Source organism: Prosopis cineraria, unplaced genomic scaffold, assembly GCF_029017545.1.
Source record: "Prosopis cineraria cultivar Desert tree isolate PC_DT_omini unplaced genomic scaffold, ASM2901754v1 PC93, whole genome shotgun sequence".
Lineage (NCBI taxonomy): Eukaryota > Viridiplantae > Streptophyta > Magnoliopsida > Fabales > Fabaceae > Prosopis > Prosopis cineraria.
This window is the reverse complement of record NW_026555420.1, coordinates 25409-49414: the sequence shown is the minus strand read 5'-3', so window position 1 is coordinate 49414 and position 24006 is coordinate 25409. Positions and strand designations below refer to the sequence as shown.

Sequence of the window (24006 nt, the reverse complement as noted above, 5' to 3'; positions counted from 1 at the left end):
ATGTGTGTTGTTTAATTTTTAAAAAATTATGAGAATTTTATTTTTTTAATTTCAGAATATTTTAATTAATTTATAATGTTTAATTTTATTTTTATTATTTTTATTTTTTTGAAAAAGGGCTTGCAAGCCCAGCCCTGAGCCCTTCACATAAGGGCCAGGCTTGAGAAATGGAGTTTAAAATAGGAAATCGGGCTTTAGGGCTCAGGCCCTTAAGGGCCAGGCTCGCCCGTATTCCCAGCGCTGTGTGTGGGGGCGACAGCCTCTATTAGTAGCAACTACTACTCCCTCGGAACTATAATATAAGATATTTTTAAAAAATTTATTTGATTTAAAATATAGGATGTTAGATAATTTCTATATTTATTTTTTCAATTATACTTCTACTTTATTTATTAATTATTTTTTAAAAAAGCATGCTTTAAAATCTTAATTACTATTATCAAGATTCTTATATAAAGTATTTTAATAATGGCATAAATAAAAAATATTGATACTTGTCAAAATCTAAGGTTTTAACTATCATTATTTATAAATCATAGATTAGTTAATTATAACTTATATAATAGTTTGGATGGAGAATTTTACTATCAAACTAAAGGCATCCACTAACTAATTGCCACGTAAATGGCTTTTAATTTCATGCATGCAAGTAGTTTTTTTTTTTGCCCACTCGGTTCACTGGAGCTTCACCTCGACTATATTCGAATTTGACTTGAGTTGCACACTTGATTTTAGTGGGTGAATCTCTTAGCAAGAATTTTTTACATTAATAAAGCTTGAACTTAATATCTTGTTTAAATAAAATCAAGTAGCTTATCACTCAAACCAACTCCTGATTGGTACATACAAGTAGTAGTTGAACAGACGGTTTGGTGAGCATTGGCTTCACGCATAGTGCATCACCTATGAAATTCCAGAATGTTACACGGGCTTTGAATGATTTATCAAAAAGTGATAATAATTAAGATTTTAAAAACCGGATTGTGATGCATGCCTTGATTTTAATATTATATTAATAATAATTATATTAAAGAGCGGGAAGGATATGGAAAATGAGGGAGACAAAAATATTAATTTATTTCTTATTAATTCAAAATGTTTTCGTAAGAAACATTAAAATTAATATTATTAAGTGTTACTTAATGAGAAAGGATTGTCATCTTGGTGACTTGATTTTTTGCATTATGAGTAACTATGTAGAGAAATAGAAAAAAAATATTGTTTTTCTATTGATATTAGTTATGTATCAATAGGCTGATATAGATTAGTTAATCTGGTAGTTAGTTAGTTTCATTCTTGCATTCTTGGCTTATCTTGGGCTATAAAAGCTTCTGCCCCCTTTTGTATCAGCGTGCATTGATGTAAAACCCATTGGGTCAAGCAAAAGTGTATTATCCAATAAAACATTTTTTTCTTCATGGTACCAGAGCCTTAGCTCATGATCCGACTCGTTTTCTAGTCTGCTCGACCCAACTTTCATTTTTCTTCTTTAACTGAACCCTAGTTACCTTCCTTTTTCGCGATTCCTTATTCTCCTTACGACACAGCATCTTTTTCTTCCTCGCATACCCGAACGCATCAGATTCATCATCTACCTTCAATTTTTTAGGTAACAATGGAGTCGTCGGATCAAGAAAATCCAAAAGGATGTCTAGCAGCAGCGTCCACACCACTCTTGACTTCAGTCACCCTTTGTATCTCCATCCTTCTGAGACACAGGTGACTTCGCTTATGATTCAGCCTCTAATCGGAGCTACAAATTACGCAATATGGAGCCGTGCCATCAAGATGGCTCTTCGGGCAAGAAACAAGATAGGTATTGTTGATGGGTCCTGCAGACGAGAAGCCCAAGATCCGAGTCTTCATGGACAATGGGATCGCTGCAACGCTGTAATACTCTCATGGCTGATTAATTCTGTCTCAAAGGAGATTTTAGCCAGCATCACCTTCTCAGAGAGCGCAAATCTCGTACGGGAAGACCTTAAAGAATGCTTTAGCATCACCGATGGATCTAAAATTTATAGTCTACATTGTCTAATCAATTCACTCACTCAGGAATCAATAACAGTGTCGAGCTATTTTACACGATTGAAGGAATTATGGGAGGAATACTCTGCGGTTGTACCTTTGCCCAGCAGTAAGTGCGATTCCTCTCTTGAATATGCAAGAACCGTATAACAATAGAGGTTGTTTCAATTCCTTATGGGACTTAATTCATCCTATCAACATGTTCGGAGTCAAATCTTACTAATGAGCCCTCTCCCAACAGTAAATCAAGCTTACTTATTGGTTTGTCAAGAAGAAATGCAACGCAACTTGACTCAACCTCCTCACAACCTAAGCAATGAAGGTTCTGCCATGACTGCTAGAGGATATGGTAGATACAGTAGAGGATGAGGGTGAACAAACTCATCTGAGGAATGCACGTACTGTCATCGTCGAGGCCACAAAAGGAACAATTGCTACCAATTAGTGGGATTCCCATTAAGTTTTGGCCGAGGAAGAGGCACCCAAGATCGACAAATCAACCACACAAATGCCCCTATTAATCCAACTTCAATTCAACCACAAGAAAGTCAGCTTCTTTCCCAACAAGACTATGATAGCATTCTCAAGATGTTACGCAAAGACATTAAGCCTGCTCCTTCTGTTGGTGCTATAACCACAAATGACTCGAAAGACTCGTCAGGTTCGGCTTGCAATATCTTATCTCTCACACATTCAGCCACACATATTTCAAAAATGCATAAACCACATTGGCTATTAGATTCAGGAGCCACTGCACATGTAGTTAGTTCATTAAGTTTCTTTGACAAATTCACTGAGTATGCTGGGACCCCTATTAAGATACGTATTCCGAATGGAGAAAAACTGACAGTCACACATGTAGGATCCATTACGTTATTTAATGACATAACTCTAGAAAACGTACTTTATGCACCTGGAATTCATTATGATCTGATCTTTGTCTTACGCCTCACCTCAGAACACACTTGTGTTGTTGCTTTCTTTCCTGATGTATGTGTTTTACAAGACCTTTACAATGGAAACACCAAGACGATTGGTAAAATAGATTCTGGACTTTAAATTATAGAGGAGACTGATGTTTCTATTTGTAATTCCTCTGCTTCTAATAATGAACTTTGGCATCTTAGGTTAGGCCATGCTTCGTTTCATACTCTTAAGCATCTTAGTTCTTTAAAAGGTGAATTGTCTTCTGTTGACACTGATAAATGTGATGTCTGTCTACAAGCAAAACAACCTTGGTTGCCCTTTCCTGATAATAATAAATTTGCTGCTCACTGTTTTGATCTCATTCATATGGATGTGTGGGGTCCATATAGAGAACCCATACACCAAGGATATAGATATTTCTTGACTATTGTGGATGACATGTCACAAGGAACCTGGGCATATCTGTTAACCAATAAGTCTGAAGTTTTTTATTACATTACAATTTTCTTTGCATATGTACAGACTCAATTTTCCACCCATATCAAAAGAGTAAGAACAGACAATAGAACTGAATTTATTAATAATGATGTGTCGACTTATTTTCTGAATAATGGAATTGCTCATGAGACTTCTTGTCCTTATACACCTCAACAAAATAGGGTGGTTGAGAGAAAACATAGGCATATTTTAGAAGTTGCTAGGAGCCTCATGTTTCAAGCTAACATTCCTATTAATTTTGGGGAGAAAGTATTAGAACCGCTATTTATCTCATCAATAGGACACCTTCTAGAATGATCAACTATAAAACTCCATACGAATTACTATATTATAAACAACCTGACTTAAGACATTTAAGGATTTTTGGATGCTTAGCTTATGCAAAAAGGTTGAATAAAATGGACAAATTTCACCCTAGGTCTGAACCTTGCATTTTTTAGGATATCCTAATAATCAAAAGGGGTACCTCCTTTATAATATTATGGAAGATAAGATATTAGTCAGTAGAGAAGTTATTTTTCTTGAGAATAAATTACCTTACAAAGATGAGGCCCTAATGAATTTAAATCAAAAGGAAAAATCTTTAACTAAAGCATTGGATCCCTCTTTCTTTGATACTCCATTTGATAAATATCAAGCTATTGATTATGTTCCTAAAACTCCTGATATTGTTTTAGATACTTCCTCCCCTGGCTCTGTTAACAATAATGATATGCAAACCCAGTCTGATTCATATGATTCTGGGCTACAAACTGATAGTTTTAATGAGTCTGTGATTCCTAATAATTCAAGGTTGGAGTCTCATACTGAAACATCAACACCATCACGACCTGTTAGGCATAGAAAACAACCAACTTGGCTTAGAGATTATGATTGCACAGAGTTAGCTCATCTGAATAGTGTTGAGGCTAAAAACAAGAGGAAAATTCTATATCCTATTCAACATAGTATTTGTTACACCAATATATCATCCTCTTATAAAGATTTTTTAATATGCATGAATGAGATCATAGAACCAAACACTTTTGAAGAGGCAGCCACAGACAGTCGGTGGATAGAGGCAATGAAGAATGAGATAGATGCCTTAGAGAGGAACAAAACTTGGAAAATAGTTGATCTCCCTGTTGGTAAGAAAGCCATAGGATATCGATGGGTTTTTAAAAAGAAATATAATGTTGATGGCACCTTGAATAAGTTAAAGGCTAGGTTAGTTGCAAAAGGATATAATCAAATTAAAGGAGTTGATTACTTTGATACTTTTTCTCCTGTAGTTAAGATGACCATTGTAAGGACTGTTTTATCTTTGGCTGTTAAAAATAAATGAAATATGTGTCAAATGGATGTAGATAATGCATTTTTACAAGGGGACTTAAATAAAGAAGTCTTTATGAAAATACCGCAAGGTTTTGCTAAAAATGGAGAGAAAAAGGTTTGTAAACTTACCAAGTCTTTATATGGCCTAAAACAAGCTTCAAGACAGTGGAATTTAAAGCTGTCTGAGTCTTTAGTTGCAGGAGGTTTTATTCAAAGCAAACATGACTACTCCTTGTTTTCTAAGCAAAAGGGTAATGATTTAGTTTTAATTTTGGCCTATATGGATGATTTACTTATTACTGGAAATTCAAATTCTTTTATCCAGGAAACAAAAGATTATCTTCATAGTAATTTCAAAATGAAAGATTTAGGTCCTCTAAAATATTTCTTAGGACTAGAAATAGCTAAATCTGAGAAAGGAGTTGTCTTAAACCAAAGAAAATATGCATTAGATCTAATTTTTAGTATTGGGTTGAGTGCTGCCAGACCAAGAAATGTTCCTATGGCTCAAGGTTTAAAGTTGTACAGTGAACCTATGAAGGGGGAGAAAGACCTTCTTTTGCCTGATGCAACCAAATATAGAAGATTAATTGATAAAATGTTGTATTTGACTATGACCCGTCCAGATTTGAGTTTTACTGTGCAGGTGTTAAGTCAATACATGAGTAGTCCCAGAAAGTCGCATATGAAGGCAGCAATAAATGCAATTAAATACCTAAAGAAAGATTCTGGTAGAGGCATATTCTTTCCTTCAAGTGGAGGGACGGTGCTTGAAGGATATTAAGATTCTGATTAGGGGGCTTGTGTAGACACTCGAAGATCTGTTACAGGGTATATCATTAAGATGGGAGGAGCACCAGTTGTATGGAAGTCAAAGAAACAAACAACAGTTTCACGTTCCTCAGCAGAAGCTGAATATAGGGCTTTAGGAAGTACTGTTTCAGAGATTACATGGCTAGTTGGTTTGCTGAAGGACCTAAAGGTTGAGAGTCCTTTCCTTGTTCTAGTGCATTGTGATAGCAAAGCAGCAATTCAGATTGCTTCGAATCCAGTGTTTCATGAACGGACGAAGCATATTGAAATTGATTGCCATTTTGTTCGTGAAAAGCTTTAGGAATGAGTGATCAGTTTACGCCATGTGCCTTCTTCAGATCAACAGGCAGATATTTTTACTAAAGCTTTAAGTAAATCGGGTCATGAGAGAATGTTAGACGAGTTAGGAACCATAAATATTTTTAGTTCTAACTTGAGGGGGAGTGTAGAGAAATAGAAAAAAAAAATTGTTTTTCTATTGATATTAGTTATGTATCAATAAGCTGATATGGATTAGTTAATCTGGTAGTTAGTTAGTTTCATTCTTGCATTCTTGGCTAATTATCCTGAGCTATAAAAGCTTCTGCCCCCTTTTGTATCAGCGTGCATTGATGTAAAACCCATTGGGTCAAGCAAAAGTGTATTATCCAATAAAACATTTTTTTCTTCAAACTAATTCCTCCCTTTAATTCCAATTCTCATTTATTTGTCCAGTAAGATTTTTAAACATTGATAACAATAACAATAGATGTTAAATCAAAAATTCCATTTTGTTGATTTTCAGCAATCTGTATTGAAATATAGTTTACAATATTTCTGTTTATTTTAAAGTTTTTTAAAGTTATAAAATGTTATTGCTATTGTTCTATCAGGAGCTAGTGTCCTATTGATTGTTAGAAAACACACTACTCTTTATTAGATATGTGATGCTCTAAAGGAACTACATCACATTCGTTGAAAGATAAAGTGTCTGGATTGACAAGATCAAGTGTTGAAGTAATTGCAACCTGTTGAATTGGTTGAAGTTTGAGAGGTCTTAGTGTATGTGTTGTGGCTTCTTTCTAGAGCCAGAAATTTTAGCAGGCCAAGCTAATTTAAGTTGAGCTCACCAATTTAAGTAAGACTTATTTAAATTGAGCTTAAAATACTTGAAAATATAAACAACTTATATAATCAAACCTGACCTTGTTCTTGGGTTTCAAGCTTATCCAAGGTCACCCAAATTGGCAATTTTTTATTTTTAAAACAAATTTCAATTTTTAATTTTAAATTAATTCTTTTTATTATTATAAAAATATAAAATACACATTTGGAATAGTAAAAAAATTAGAATACTTCCACTTCTAGAAGGATGACCACGTCTCTATAAAATTGGAATACTTAAAAAATTAGAATCCTTCAAAAAGATGTTTAGGATGATCAAGTCTCTTCATTAATTACCTCCCTTCTACAAACTTAAAGTGAGACTTGGACCAAAATTAGACTTTAGCCAAATAATTGGGCTTAGAAAAAAAACATTACATTTTAACCTGAACAATAGCTAATTAATATTTCAAATGCCACAACAACGTTGTGCTTATAATTTTATAAACATGAGTGCTTATTCTGCTCTTACGGTTAATTTTGGCTGCTAATTAATTTAAAAAATTATGAAAATGAACTTATTATAGATGACCAAAAAATAAAATTTATAATTTTTGAGTCTTTTTATGTGATTTTTTTGGTTCTTTATATAAACAAAAATAAAAGGTTATGCAATTAGAGAAATTTGTAATTACAGAAAAGGTTTTAATCATTTAATGTCATGTAATACAAATAAAAATACTACGTGCATGACCATTTAAAATGTTAAAAATTAAGGATTAAAGGGTGAAAATATTCATTAACTTTTTCTCTAAGGGCATTCATTACTTTTAGGTGAATAAATGTGTAAGAATAACTATAAACTTGTTATAATGAGTGAACAATCCTCATTGTATTAAATTTGACTAATGTCTATTAACATTGATCATTAAAAAAATGAAGCAAATATAAGTGCAAAAAATACCTATAAATTTTTTTTAGGAACTTTGCATATCTTAAAGTTAACAATGGTGCATGGGTATTCATTAATTTTATAAGATAAACCAACATTTCCTAGTGTATTAAGTACTATTCTTAGAACTTTGCAATTAATGTTTAGTTATTTTAACATATTGAGGAATTTTATAGCCGCCCTTGAGTGTTCTAAAATATTTTTTTTTACTCCAAGCTTATTCTGGGTGCTTTGAAAAAATATGAATCAAATGCAAATCTAAATGGGTTTAATCCAAATAATTGAATTATTTTTTATTATTAATAAAATAAAATTAAAATAAGATAAAAATTGAAAATTAAAGTTGAATAAATAAAAAAATAAAATAATATTTAACAATTTGAGTATTTGGGCCAACTCAAATAAGATCAAAAGCTTGAGTTGTTAGGGCTAAACTTGACTATATAATTTTTTTATAAAATTAATTGATATTTATATATATATATATATATTATTGACATAAGAATATAAGAAGTTATTAAAAAAAAGGTTTTTGAATATTGTCACCTTATGTTTGATTTTTTTAATTGTCAATATTAACAAACGTACAAGTTCATCACAATTTTTATTTCTTTTTTTAATGTAAAGATAATGGATGCTCTTAAAGAAAAAATATGAGACATTTTTGTTCCCTTTAAGTTTTTTTTTTTTTTTTTAACCAGTAACCTCTTAAAGTTCGATATGGATGCGAACTTTACTACACAAGGAAAACAATACGTGTACGAATTAAGTGGTGTCACTGCATATGGGACCTGCCAATCTGATATCGATGCCAGCTTACAACAATACAAAATATTTTGAAGAGCTTGTTTGATAATTTATTTTAAAAATAATTTTTTATTTTTAAAATAAAAAAATAAAAAAATTTATTTCATAATGTGTTTTTAAAAATTATTTTAAAAAATAAAAAATAAAATATTATTTTAAAAAATAAAAATAAAAATAATTTTTAAGTGTTTTGAAATTATTGTTCTAAAAAATAAATATTTTTTTAAAAAAATATTTTATAAAATATTAATTTTTATAATAATAAAATAAAATAATTTTAAACAGACCTTATTTTTTGATACCAACTTTACAACGAAGCAGGAGTTTTATTTTTTTTTTTTTTTAACCGAAAGAAGGATTAAACAGTTAGTACATAAATGTAACTGCTTATCCTATCCTCACCCACTGTGCGCGTGATGGTTGGCTGGTGGGGCCAATTTTATGTAAACAAATAAATAAAAATGTTAATGAGCAAATAGATTATAAATTTTTTGCTTGAAAAACATTCTAAGTTTTTAATTCTTAAAATGTGTAAAATAGATATTAAATTTTTAATTTTGTAGCATATTAAACCCTGACATTAATTTTTTAATGCTATTATTGTTCACCGTGGGCCTCAATTAATTAATGCCACAGACCTTAAACTATTATATAAATAGCATCTTGAATCTTGAATTTTAAAATTTCGAGTAAATTACCCCCTCATTTATATATAAAATGTTGATTATTATGTAAATTAAATTAGCTTTAGTATGGTCTATCATGTTGAATGCATTATTGGCTATGGTGAACAACCTATAATTTATAAAATGATATTTTTTGTTTTTTTTAATATTTTCCAAACAATTGATATTTCATATTTTCATATACTCTATAACTCTGATTTAGTCTTATTTTAAATAATATTTTTATTTAATGGTAAAAAATTAAAATCTCATTGAAAAAAATTAAATATCAAAAACTTTTAATTAACTGCTTATTTTAAATTTTAAATTTATCAATAAAATTGTTGACTTTTGCATTTATGCCTGTAATAATGTTACATCTCTGTTCATGTTTTGAAATTCTCCTTATGTATAATGTCTCAACTGCTACATAAAACACCAAATTTACAAGCAGCAAAGAAAAAGGAGTACTCCCTATAATATCTTCGATTATCCAGCTACATTAATATCCGAAGATATGAAATTATTTTGAAAACACCAGAGGGGAGCAAACAATTTTTTTTTCCAAAATATATAATTTAAAATAAAACGAAAATATGACACACATAAAACTTCGAAAAACCAGTACACATTTCCTCCTCATCCAAACATGAAATCCACACCAATCTATTTCCGAAGATGTTGAGAACCTTCACACATTTTGCCCATTTTCCATTTCAAGTATGTTTCCACAATGTCCAATCCACAAAATTCCTTCACCACAGGCATGGTTGCTGGCACATCCAATTGGAATGGTTTATCAATTTCATCTGAGTTTCTCCATGAATGATGCTGTTTTCTAGCCTCCTTGATAGCTCCTCTAATAGCGCAGTGAACCGTAGTTGCTAGAAGTAGTGGTGGCTCACCGGAAGCTGCAAAAACAAAATTTGAAGTATCATTTAGCATAAGAATTCTCATGCTAGTATATTGGTGAAATGATCCAGACATGTCCAGGAGTATACACAGAGGAGGACGATATTGTGTTCACTTGAACAAGCAAAGGAAAAAAAAAAAAAACTTGAAGAGAAGCTTGACCCACGCCTTGCTTTATTTATTAAATTCTTGAGGAGAGTTTAGTAACAAAGCAATTTGATAAACGCACTATTCAATCTTGACAATAAAACTAGAGAATAGTTGTAAGGGATAACTAAAATATTTAGGGAGAATTACAGTTAAGTCCCACATGGGGGAATTAATTATCGCAAGGTCCATTGACAACTGAACTAAACTACATTGATAACTGAATTAAACTGTATTAACAACTAACCTATCATTGGATCTTGCAATAATTAATTCTCTCATGTGAGACCTAACTGTAATTCTCTTTAAAAGATATTAGGCAAATGCGTGGCTCAAGTTAAACATTTATAATCAGTTCTTCTGGTCTCACCTTTGGATAGAGATGCATCGATTTCTCTGAACATTTATAAGGAGGTTCTCTCCTTGCCAGGCCACTTTACAATATGCACCATCAAATGTTTAGTAACTAGAGACTTCATATCTTCTATGGAATTATGGTGTTCGATTAATCTTAATATATATACTTGTTCTGAGAATTATTGATTCATTTAACAAAATGATGACTGACAACTTGAACTCAGATTTTTTCAGTTGAGAATCTATGAAGCTAATGAATTTGAACATCAACAAATATTTGAACTACTAAAAAGGCATACCCTTTGAAGAGAGAACACGATGCTTGTGATATCCACTATTGACAATTTCAACATTGAGCTGTTTAGGTATAGTGTCTAATGAAGGGATTTTGTAATTCCATGTTCCATCTTGCAAGACTAATCCTTCATGATTTGTTTCATATTCTTCAAGCATGAAAAAACCCTAATCCTTGCATAAATGATCCTTCAATCTGCAACAAGCATAAATGATTGTGTCAAATTGAGCAATTTCAAAATCTAATAACTTTCAATTTTATCAGCATAAGAAAAACTCATAATCTGGCATATATCTAAGTTTGTTTTCTTATACTGGTCCCTCAACTTCTAAATGACATGTGCATCATGCATTTGCCCAAAGCCCAAAATTAACTTCATTTCTCACTAGTGTACATTGTTAACTTTCTATATTTATATATCATTAACTAGTAGAACTAAACTAATTATAACTATACTTATGGAATAAAAAATGCTAATTTAGTCCACGAATGAGATAGTTGGACAATTGAACACTATAATTTAACTAAACTAGTAGAACTGAACTAATAATGGGAAATTGCAATTTTTGGAAGACAGATAGTTTAGTTCAAAATAAACTCATTTGGTCTTTTGTTTAAATAGCATTTCACTTAGTACAAATGTATCTTGACATGAAAAAAGTAAATAAATTTTAGTGAATGCATTTAATTTTTTAAAAAATATAAGCTATTTAATATTTCTTTTTAACTTGACATGTTTCCATGCATAATATTGAGTCTGAGATGAGTTGCATTGTTTATAGTTTAAATAGTGTGGCATATTTATAGATTTTAAACAATCTTTAATTGAATGATTTTTGTACACTAGTTTAAATGAAAATTATATAATTGAAATAGAGAGTATAGTGAATAGAATTATTAGCTGACCTACCTGTCCTAAATCTACAGCAGGGTTGAGACTCTTTCCACAATCATATATAATATCCGTTTGCAAAACAATCGTTTCTCCTGTTATAAGATCTATTTCCACCTGCAGAATATTCTTTGACCATTAGCTAACAATTATTGATGATATGATGCAACAATATGACTTTGACTTTTCCCATAATTTCAAATACATTTGAGAAAGATAACCATTCATGAGCTTTGAAAAATGCCTTTTCTCTGAATAAGAAATTGGATAAGAAATAAACTTACCTCGCTCACTGCAACACCATAATTGAGGTAACTGTTGGTGGTATTGCCAGGGTTATAAAATGAAGTTGCTGATAAGTTCACAGCTTGGGAGTGTGCCTGCAGAAGGACACATTGTTGTTGATTACATGGTAGTTAGATAATGTTCTTGGAATTTGTATAGCTTTTGAAAATGAAAATAAGTCTTATATAAATTCCGTGGAAGCCATGAGACTCATAAATAAGTGATTAAGGGATTGGGTTGTTACTATAGTGCACGCTTCTCTATAACATGAAGAATTTATTTATTTCCTTCATAGCATGCATAAAAGCGTAGTCTAAACAAACTTAGCAATGTAAAGAATATATGGACAGTTAACACATGCATGTCAAAAAGCTCCTCTGCACATTATTGTCAAAATATCAAGTGGGTGAAAAAAGGATGATTTGACCTTTCCAAAACACACACACCTGGGAAATAAGTGTCTCCCAATTGACAGAACCCATTTCCTTCTGCAACTTTTCGTTGAAAGGCATTAATCTCCCAACCAAGACATTGCAACTAAGCCTAACTGCTTCACAGCTTGACTCTGATGTAGTACTACCGGCAGAATATCCTCCTTGAATCATGCTCAATGAATCAGATTGTATGACACGTATTTTATCCAAGAGGTCTTGCGATCCCTCACATTGGATTGAACTAAGAGCATATGCAGCCATTTGCTTCACCTTTGTCCACAGACCTTGACCTACTTCAATCCCTCCAACTTCAACAACAATAGACCCATCCTTTAAAATACTTGTTCTTCCTGGTGACGGCCTTCCACTTAGTTCATACACAACAGGCACACGAGATATACCTCTCTTTTTCCAAATGTTATTCCTATTGAACTCTTTCACAGTTTCTCTCCTCTGGTCATACCTTGCAGAAACAGCTAATTTATTCCATATAGAAACTAGGTTATATTCAAGAGGTTCACCTGCAGCATCGTTGTAAAAAGTGCAAAGACTTTTGTATGTGTGGAAATTAATGCTTCTCACAGAATCTACATCTATTGAAAGTGTAGATGCCACATGTTCTATTATGGCTTCAGCAATATATGATCCTTCAACATCCCCAGGGGCTCTCATTATAGATCTACTAGGAAGATTAGTCTTGCATATTTTTATATCAAAAGACAGAGCACCCCAATCATACTTTTTAAGCGCATTAACTATGGTAGTTGGAACATATGCATATAGATCAGGATATATCCCTTGATCTATCAGTATCTTGAGTTCTAAAGCAGTGATCTTTCCATTACTTTTAAATCCAACATTGTATGTTATCTTCATAGGATGCCTTCCTCCAGCCATTATCATGTCCGTCTTACGATTCATATACATTCTGACAGGGCGTCGTAATTTATGCGCTGCAAGTGCACATGTCGTAGCAATCTGAAAGATTTAATTGTAAGTACTTACACTAAACAATCATGAGCACTATTCATATAATATCCATTTTCTTGTGCTGAACTACTGATACAATTCTATTGTAACCTGATATGTTAGAATTATTTTTCTTTAAAAAAAATATCTTCCATCTCTTTCTACATCATGCACAATTTCTAGTTAGTTGTTATAAAGAAAATCATATATTTTGCCAGCTTTTAACAATGAAACATATGATTGGGATGAACATATTTTGGATATATATATATACATATAATTATAATGTAGAAAGAACATAAAAAATAATGATATAAAATCAGATACTTACAGGAAAGGCTTTTGTGAACTTTCCACCATAACCACCACCAACCCTTCTTGTGATTACACGAACATTATGCTCACGAATATTTAGGCATTTTGCAATGACAGACTGTGCATACTCTGGCCCTTGACATGAAGTGTAAACTACTAAGCAATTGTCTTCATCTGGTATAGCAAGTGCAGTTTGTGTCTTCATGTAGAAATAGTATTGGGACCCAAGTTTAATCTAGATTTTAAATTATTCAAAGAAATTAATACCCAAAAATTTTCAAAATATTCAAAATATGGACACCAAAGATAAATATATTCCATGCACCTCAGCAGAAAGGATCTTGTGATCTGCTTCTGTCATTCCTTCTGATATATCACCAACTTCTTGTGGATATGACGTAGAAGGAATTTCAAAAAGACTAGATCTTTCAACAGCCTCTTCCATGGATAGAATAGGTGGTTCGAGATTCTTGAAATCATACTCAACAACTGTAGAGTTTGCAGCCATATCTGCTAGTTTCTGAGTATCCGCAACCTAAAGAAATTCATGAAGCAATAATAAGTAAAACAGTATACTCCCTCCGGTCCTTTTTAGAAGTTTTTTTATTGTCAAAACTATTTAGAAGTTATATCATTAAAATTTTATCACAATTTTTTTCATTTACCCTCCATTTAATGCTGGTGAGAGAGAAAACATGTTATTAAATTATGTATATTAAATAAAGAAAATTTGAAAACTTATTAAAATTTTAGATAGAATTAATGAAACCTCTCTCTTGATACAAAGAGTTCTAGGTTCTATCTCCCGTAGGTCCAAAAATGGGTGGTGATTAAAAATTTGTTAGGTTAGGCGGGTCATTGTGTAGGTTGTGTAATGATCCTAAATTTAAAAAAATAAATAAATATATAAATTAATAATTTTTTTAAGTGATATTTTATTTAAATTAATTTTATAGCAAGTGGAGAGAGATAACTTAATAAAATTATGTTAATGACTTCCTTAAAGCTTTAGAGTTTGAATTCTATTCGGTAAAAAATTGATTTTTTATTTTATTTTAAATTATAGTAAAATTTTATGTCTTTTCTTGTAATTTTCATCGTGCCTGTTTTGTAATTTTTTTCAATTAAGTATTAGTGTCAGATTTTTTGTTCCTGCACCGCCATTCGAAAGTCGGAAGGTAATGAAAGGGTAAGAAATTACACATGTGCCCTTGTTTCCATGGTAACTCAACAAAAATATCTAAGGAGGTTATTGTAATTTTCCTTTTCATGATTTAAAAAATTTGCCTTCCCTTTCTCGGTCAGCATCGGAGAGAAAAAAGCAGTTCTTTGATTTTCTTTCCTTCTTCATCTTCCTCCGTCTTCGGCGTCATCAAGTGAGAGTGTGCCAGAGCTTCATCCGTCACTGCTTGTCAGATCATCAACGTCCTTCTCCTTCCTCTGTGCGAGTGATGATGTGAATGTTCAAGTCTCTCTCTTCCCTTTCATTTTCCTTACCGTTCGTCGCTGCTGAAGACCATGGAAGCTCTGTTGAAGCTCTTCCTCTGTTAGCATTTAAGACTCTTCTTCCTTCTCGCCGTCCGCTGCTGGTGACTGGAGAAAAACACTGAAACCCCTTCCTTTGACAGTGCTGTGGCGCGCGTTCTCATTGGGCTTCTTCCTCCCCTGTTTTTCTTTATTGTGAACTCCTCTCCTCTCCTCCCTCTGTTCGAGCTGCTGTGACAGGTTGAGCTCCAGGTTTTTTTTTCCTCGTCTCCTTTCAAATTTGATGTGTCATCTCTCTTTTCTATTGTGTTTTAGCTTGGATTCAAACATTCCTCTCCTTTTTGCTGCTCTGTTCTGTTGTTTCTATTGAGGCGAGGAACCACGATTTCCTATTTTCGTTGAAAAAAAAAAAAAAAATCTTTGCGTGTAAGTGTAAGATGTGATAGAATTGAAGTTGCCAATTTTCTCTTGAATTTCGGCTGCTGCTGTTCGTGACTGTTGAGAAAAAGAGAGAGAAGGAGAGAAGAGTTTAAGCTGAAACTTTTGTGCTGAGAGCAAGATTATGATAAATATAGGTTAGAATTTTTGAGTTAAATTGGTTGATGTTAAAGAATTAGTTAAGATAAGATTTGGATAGAAGAACTTAAACTTGAATCTTGTTGAATGGTGCCCATGAGATGCTTGATAAAATGACTAGCGAGATGGATTTGCTTGATTGTGTATTTTATAAAATTTCGTTGAATTCCTTGAGAGATCTAAGTGGGTTGGATGCTGTTGACTTGTGAATTGAGTTTGGTATTTTATAGAAATTTGCTCACAAATATAATGTAGATATAAGAAATTGTTCGACAAAATATTTGAATGTTCAAAAGCCTTATGGAGGGATTTGGAATTTATGTGCATTTGGTGTTTTAGTAAAAAGTTATAAATATGGAAGACACTTATTTTTCACAGTGGAAGATTTGAAATTAGAGATTTTAGAAAAAGGGACTTTGTTGGTAATTCAAGACTAAATTATTTATATATATTCATCTTTGAAATATTGTGAAGTGTTTGGTGTGATGTCTGAGGAAGTTTGAAGTTGAAGGTTTTATCTTTTATTTTTAATCATTTTTGGACTGAAGATTTTGAATGATCAATCATGTATAAGAAAATGATAATGATATTAATTGGATATTAGGAACTTAGAGATCAAGCATTGACGCAAGAGTGCCAAGTAGAAGTAAGTTTTACGTTTGAGAACTTGTCAGGTAAGTGGATAGCGTCCCAACTGATTTTTTTTTTTAAATTTTCTTTACTAAAATATTCCATTTTTCTGGAAATCATTTTAATAGCATTAATGTGATTATTGAATATTTGTTGATTAACATTACTTTATTTTGAGAAATTAGCTTTACCAAATTTGAAATGTTATTTGACCAATTAAATCAAGTTTGAACTTTGATTATGAGATTTTTATTTTATCAAATATTGGAATGATACAGAGAATGACTCATGCGAGTTTGAAGTTGAATTTTTTTTTCAATAAATACAAGCACGAGCATTGGATATGAAATTTGATTTTGGAAAGTTTTAATGCTTAAAAGTATTCATGCGAGTTTGATTTTGAGAATGGGAACTGTGTTTTGAAAGTGATGATTTCCTCGCATGTTTGAAAATGGTTTTAAAAGGGGACTTTGTACAGAACACTGATTGCTAACGGCAGTTCCGTTAGCCCTTGGCGCGCCATGGTACACCTAGCTAGCAGGGTGTTTATAGGAGGTGCTAGTCCCGTGCGATGGCCAACGCACGTGGAACGGAGGGGTGGTTATTCGTGAGCATCGTACTCACGTTTGTTTCGTGGCTTTAAGCCGCGTTTGGTTAGCATGACTCTCGTGGACTGTGTGTTTACGTTTGTTTCGTGGCTTCGGCCACGTTTGATTACTTACCCTCGTGGACTGTGTGTCCACGTTTGTTTTCGTGGCATAAGCCGCGTTTGGTTAGTTACCCTCGTGGATTGTGTATCCACGTTTGTTAATTGTTCTGATAAGTCCCTATATTTATGAATCCAATCGTTTGAAGATTTCATATTCTATTGGTTTTTATTTAGTAATTTGTTTATAAATATATATTTCATTTATGTGCTTTCTTGAAATCAAGTAATATTATCATTTCTATGATAGTTCAATGATTTGAGATTTTATTGAAAATTCATAGAGCCATTTTATTACGAAGTTTATAGAATTTTTACGAAAACTTTGTCCATTTAACTTACAAAATTATTTCAAACTTTTATTTTATTTATGTTCTATTATTCTTTGTTGGGACGTTATTCACTGGAAAAGATATTTTGATCTCAGATGGTATGGTTGAACTCGTGACTCGAGATATCCACTGAGGAGTGTTATTGCTGAATTGAAGCTGAAGAATTATTTTTGTCAAATCCTAAATTGATGAAAAAATTTGAACTTTATACCTACGTTGGTGTCTGGCCTTAGATGCTCCACGTAGACTACAGGTAGGATCCTTACATTTCTTTTAAGATTAGATATCTGATTTAATATTGTAATAATTTCTAACTACTCTATTAGTGTGTTTAACGTATTAATTTTAGAGTTTCTCCGATCACGGCTTAAGGGATATGAGTGTTGTGCCCATATCCCGTGCCGATCACACCTAATTTTTGGGGTGTGACAGGTTGTGTGCCGTGTGCTGGGTGGTGAGTGAGTGATGGATGTGTGTGGGATCCCCCTTCCCTCTAGGGAAGGTTTAGAGAGGTTTGATACAAAAAAAGTATAGAATTAATGAGTTTTAAAATTTTCTTTAATTTTCTTAAAACATATTAGAAATAACGTATAAACAAGATCAAAAAACTATCTTCCTTTCAGCGGTTGAAGTGTAATGATTATAGATTTGCAATGCATTGTATGTCCCATAATCGGTCCCATTCTTCTACCCTTTACAAGGAGTTGATGACTATTCATATAGCTATTATCTTAACACCAAAAAAGAGGAAAAATGAGGGAGTCATGCACCTACCACAAAGGCAACACGATCACCAAAACATTTAACAATCTCTTCTGCAAATAAAGGTTCACCAACACCGTACGGAGACACAGAACCAGCATTTTCCCCACCATCAGGAATGTCTTTACTTGAAATGATTGCCCTCACTCCATCTTGTTGCTGGAGCTTTATGCTTTTTACCCTTGCTAGAGGTTTAGTACTATAAATATATGCTCCATGTAGGCAATTTGTTGGTGAAGGAATATCATCCACAAACACAGCCTCACCTATGATTTAATTGTAAAATATGTACTTCTTAATAAAATCATATTCTAACACATACTGTTAAGAGACATCAAAAATGAGAAAAATGAGCTTAGTCTACTAGATAAAGACTAGATGAAGCATTGAAGGTGAACTATACGTCTGTAGGAACCAAGAATGTGTATGCAAAAGTTCCTTCCAATAAGAAGTCTAGGAAACATGAATCACTAGCGGTATTCTATACTTCAAATAAATGATAACTAATTAAAGAATTCATATGAATATTGGTTCAAACTAAGAGATCAAATTGAGATGTTTAAAACATTAATTAGTTTTACTTGTAGCTGAATCATGTAATCAATGATATATCGTGTTTAAAATTGCATGCTGCAAGAAGTCCTGGAATGAAAATATATTTTTACTGTGATGAAATGGTTAGGGGTCAAAGATAGAATAGAAGTTTTTGCAAAAGGAAATGAATAATTTTTTGTTAAAACATTTCTTTTTACTTTCAAATGCCATGAATATGGGAGGAAAAGAGGTTGTCCGATGATTTTCTAACTTCAATGTACTAAGCAAACCTGAAGCCTGTAACGTTGCCCCTGATTTTATTATTGGCTCGCCAATAGGGTGATGCTCCTCATCGACTTGAATCTCTTGCTTTCCAGATGATAGATAAGTAGGAGATTTATCATGATGAACTGGCCCCTTATTCTCTTCTATGTTAAAAGCCCTAATGATTGACGAACTAGTGTATGAATTTGAGTGACAACCTAATTTTTCATCGGAATGATCAATCAAAGGGCTCAAGAACTTATAGAGAAAACCAGCCGCCAAGCTTAATCGATAAGCGGTGCTTGAAGTTCCTTCTTCAGGTACAACGACAGTTGGAAGCAAGTTAATAGCTTCATATACAATACTGGCACTTAATATCCTTCCTACCAGTAGCTCCTCAACTTTGCTTGCTCTTATTGCATGTTTTGTACCATAAGCTCCAAAACAAAGCCTGCAATTATCTATCACACTCTCTTCGGAATCTTTTCCTGGAGAAACCTCAACCAAGAAAGCTGCGTTCAAATAAGACAGCGCATTTCCAAGCGGTCGAGGAGCAGCTCGAAAAGTTTCAAAGAGAATTTTCCTCGTGTGCTTTTTAGGATTACTTTTATTGGATTCCCAACTTGGAATTTTAATACTTAAAATCACACTTTCCAATCCTATTGGCGGCCTTTCCAGAAATTCTTGCAGTGGAAGCCATTCAAATTTTATACCATTCAGTATATGAACCATTGTGTCCACAGCAAGGAGTATTGTTGCTAAATCAGAAGGAAAATGATTCTTCTGTGCCATCACCAGATTGCCACCTACACTGGCTGTGTTCCTTATAAACCCTGAGGCTATTTTGCTCATGTGATCAGCAAGTTTTTCAAGTATCATATCAAAGTCCGAGAGAGGGTCACATTTTCTCTTTGGCTTTAAAGCTTCAATAGCCTTGAATATAGTCACGGTTGCTCCAATTTCGATCCCTGTCAGATCCCTTTTTATCTTTGAGAGCTCAGAAATTCCCTTCAGATTAATATATTTGTCATAGCTTCCTGTATCTTTGTAATAACCCATTCCTGTATTACTGACAACAAGCTTTATCTTGGTTCCAACATGATTGTTTGATTCCAATAAGCCTTGGAGCTCCTTTAGGCTTGTGGGGCTGAGCCAACTATGTCTTTCAGAAGACATGAACAGATCAGGGTTGATCTCCTTCAAAAATTCAGGATATTTACTCTTTTTGTGGTGACGATCATATTTAGGCAACCTACTTATCTTCAAATCATCACTTTCTCCTTTTCTCCAAAAAGAGTTTAACCCTAGATCCTCTAAATCAACATCAGCACCAAAACTCTTGCAAGCATCAGAAAGTGGTCGATATCCAGTACAACGACAAAGATTTCCAGCAATGGCCCTCTCAGCCTCAACAGCTGTGGCTTTTGAGAACACTGAAAGAGGCTCAGGACGATGTGTTTTGTCAGCATTGACAAGAGTTCCATAAAGAGAGACACACATTCCAGGAGTGCAAAATCCACATTGAGAAGCATGGAACCCTGCAATTCTTTCATGAATCGGATGGAAGCCATCTTTACTGTTTCCAAGACCTTCACTTGTAGTTATGGAACATCCATGTACGCTGCAGAGTAGCGTCAGACAAGAAACTTGCTGTGAAATCCTCAACTTGGTTCAACACATGATTATATTTGGATATTAAAACAAGACAAGCGCCACATCCACCTGCAAACCATATAGATTGAACCGTGAAGGAGAAGCTAAAGAAATTTTAGGACCAAAAAGAAATGGCTTTAAACTTAAGAAACGTACGTTTGTGTTCCCGCGCTAGTGCAAATTTACTTTAATCAACCTTCATAAGGGTACGTGTATGTGCGTGCATGTGTGTGTGAACTTAACCTTAAAGTCAACAAATAATTGAAAACAACGAGTAGTGTATCATATTTGTTTAATTTCTTAGAATTAGATTTTCAATGAAAAGAATCATAGCAAAACTTTCAAATATTCCATAAATTGATAGGTGGAAACTCCATCAACAATTTCAAATCATGGCGTGCACACTACAACAAATTAAAAAAATGTGTACGTGTACACAATAAATAAATTGAAACTCCATCAATAATTTCAAATCATAGCATATACATTACTACAGTAAGTGTAAGTGTGCGTCCTCCATTATAAAATGAAGGAGAAAGCTAACCGTATAGTCAACCCATAATTGAAAACAACAAAGGATATCTATTCTGCTTCTTAGAAGCTAAATTAACGTTTAATGAAAAGAAGTATAGTAACTTTCAAATATTTAATTTTTCATAAATAAATAAATAACAATAGAAATTCTGTCAACAATAAGTGTATTTGCATGCATGTGGGTGTTATCTGCGCACATGTGTGCATGTGCATGCACATGTGACATGTGCATGTTTGTGTCATAAAACACGTATGCATTGTGGAAACTGAATATCTTAATTTCATCCAAACAAAGTTAATTGTCACATAATCAATTACAATCAATTACAAAGCTAATTCCAACCACACTAGCCATCAACTCAAGAATTTTGTTCAAAGTCAAGTCAAATAAGTTATAATCATATTATTGTATAACAAAACAACAACAATAATAATTACAATTAAAACTTGACCTCATGAGTTTACAAGCACTAGTTAGTAGTACATCTATGACAATCGAAACATTGAAATCTAAATAAACCAGAGATCATTCTCCACATTCATATCGATCAACAAAGTCTCTAAATTAGCCATTGAAAAATCCAAGGTAATAGGAAAGTTCTATCAATACTAGTGATAGAAGGGATGGCTGGACTACCTTAAGGAAAAGATCAACACTCTTACTATTAAAAGTAATTGACTTTCTTTTTAGATTTCAATGTTGATTGAAATCAACAACTGTCAAAAACTATACGTTAAGTGGCGGCAAATGCTGCCAACAAAAATAAAAAGAAAACGCATTAGAAAATTGATGATAACTTAATATCACCGGTCACTTCAATATCACCGCCAAAGTGTTCCTTCAACACCGATGAATACTGCCATGCCATCCAAATTCTATTTCATAAAACATATAATATTTATAATATTCATTTTGCTTAAAATGAAATATAAATATAATAAATTTAATATTAATAATAGAAAAATACTATAATTATTAATTTAATATTAACATAAAATAAAAATTAAATTTTATCTTTAAATTCTTAATAATATAATATATAATTAATTTAATTTTTATAAAATAGGATTTAATAGAGAATAATATTACACACATACCCACATGAGATTAGAATGAAATAATATTATAGAATATAAATAAATAAGTAAAAAATTAAAGACATTATTGGGTAAATATCAACACACAATCATGTAAACAAGCAGTATGAATAGTTAAAATGAAAATATTTTATATTTTCCTTCATTAAAATTGTTAACAGATTATTTACTATTTATTGTTTTATAATATAGACAAGTGGTATTATCAATTAAACTATCATTTATCATCAAAAATCTTTGAAAATAAAGGCTCATTACTACAATTTAGCATTCCACCAAATTAGATGTGTAGACCAATTGTTCAAATTAGAAATTTGTATGACAAATTCATTGCTTCATAGGTTTTTATCAATATGCTAGCAACTCTACAGAAATAAGCTAATAAGATGTGTGTAGTTACACCAATAATATAATAGTTGAATTTTATGCCTTTTTTTCTATATATATGATATCGCTATATAGATGTATCATTAATTTTAAAGTGCATTCAATAGTAAATAAAGTTGATGAAATAAATAAATTATATCTAATAGGTATATATTCTAAAAATAAAATAGCATTAAAATCAAATATACAGTTAGTCTAAAATATGGAATCACAGAGAAATGTTAATATTAAAATTAGTCAACAGAAAAAAAAACGTTTTTAAACTTTATTGGGATCAAAATAGTGTCATTAATAAAGTACCAATTCAAGCATAAAATATATAAAAACAAAAAATTATTACATTTTTTATCATTTCATCATAAAATTACAATAATACAACAAAATTTTAATAATACACTAAACGAAAAATAAAAAAAAGATTTACTTTTTCGAGTTACCGCTTGTCGTGGCAATTTTACTTTGCCGTCATAGAAACTAAAAACTTAATTTTAGTGGCAATTTTAAAAAGCCATCGCAAAATATTCTCTTTCAGCGATGATTACTTCACCTATCATCGCAAAAAGTCAATCTTTTTGTTATGGCTTTTAATTTTTGAATCTACAGTAAAGACCAACCCCTTAAACTTAATCAACAAGATCTTGATATGCTTATGAATTTATCAAACCAAATGAGGCTCAAACACAGACTCAAATTCACATTACTCCAAATAGCATTTGAATGGTTTATTACCATACAAAAAAGAAAAAAACCATTGCCAGTTTATAAATCAAGAACTCTTAGTGAGGAACTCAGAGACAGACCTTCACCACAGCCGAGCTTGACGCTCTTGAATGGAGTCTGAGAACGCAAAAACTGAAGCAGAGTGGTTGACGGGTCAACGCTTGAGAGCTCAAATCTCTCTCCATTCACTGCAAATGCCAAACTCTCTGCTCTTCTTCCTCCGGTCATCTCCTTCATTTCTCAGATATATGATGAACCCAGCAAAAGCTCAAAGAGATGAACAATAGTCTTCTGCAGAAGATCTTACTAACTTACTTATCCCTATATGAATATGTTTGTTTGTCCTGGTCTCACTCTCTCTCGTTTTTTTTTTTTTTTTTTTTTTTTGCTTTTTGGGCCAACGCTCCCTCTCTTTGTTAGAACACGAAACCTAATAATAGATATGAGACTTGCTGGCACGCATATCATGATATCGCTTTAGAAATTATTTAATATTAAAAAATAATCAAAAATTCTAAAATATCACGAATTCACAATCATGGAGTTGATTTAAAAATAGTTTTAGATGAAAAAAAAACGATTAATATTCTTGCTCATTTTTTTAGTTGACAAATTATCATATTACTTAATAA

At 32.3% G+C, this 24006-nt stretch overlaps 2 long non-coding RNA genes and 1 pseudogene across 2 annotated transcripts; 2 read left to right on the top strand and 1 right to left on the bottom strand.

The window, feature by feature from the left end:
* Positions 1–1511: 1511 nt before the first annotated feature.
* LOC129295346 (uncharacterized) lies at positions 1512–6252 on the top strand. The gene is made up of 2 exons (XR_008589558.1): positions 1512–2689; positions 5414–6252. It is a non-coding gene; the product is annotated as an uncharacterized LOC129295346 (long non-coding RNA).
* A 3294-nt stretch (positions 6253–9546) lies between these two features.
* On the bottom strand, positions 9547–23643 carry LOC129295348 (indole-3-acetaldehyde oxidase-like; annotated as a pseudogene).
* On the top strand, positions 14344–18299 carry LOC129295349 (uncharacterized). The gene is made up of 3 exons (XR_008589559.1): positions 14344–15418; positions 16359–16428; positions 17518–18299. It is a non-coding gene; the product is annotated as an uncharacterized LOC129295349 (long non-coding RNA).
* Positions 23644–24006: the final 363 nt, after the last annotated feature.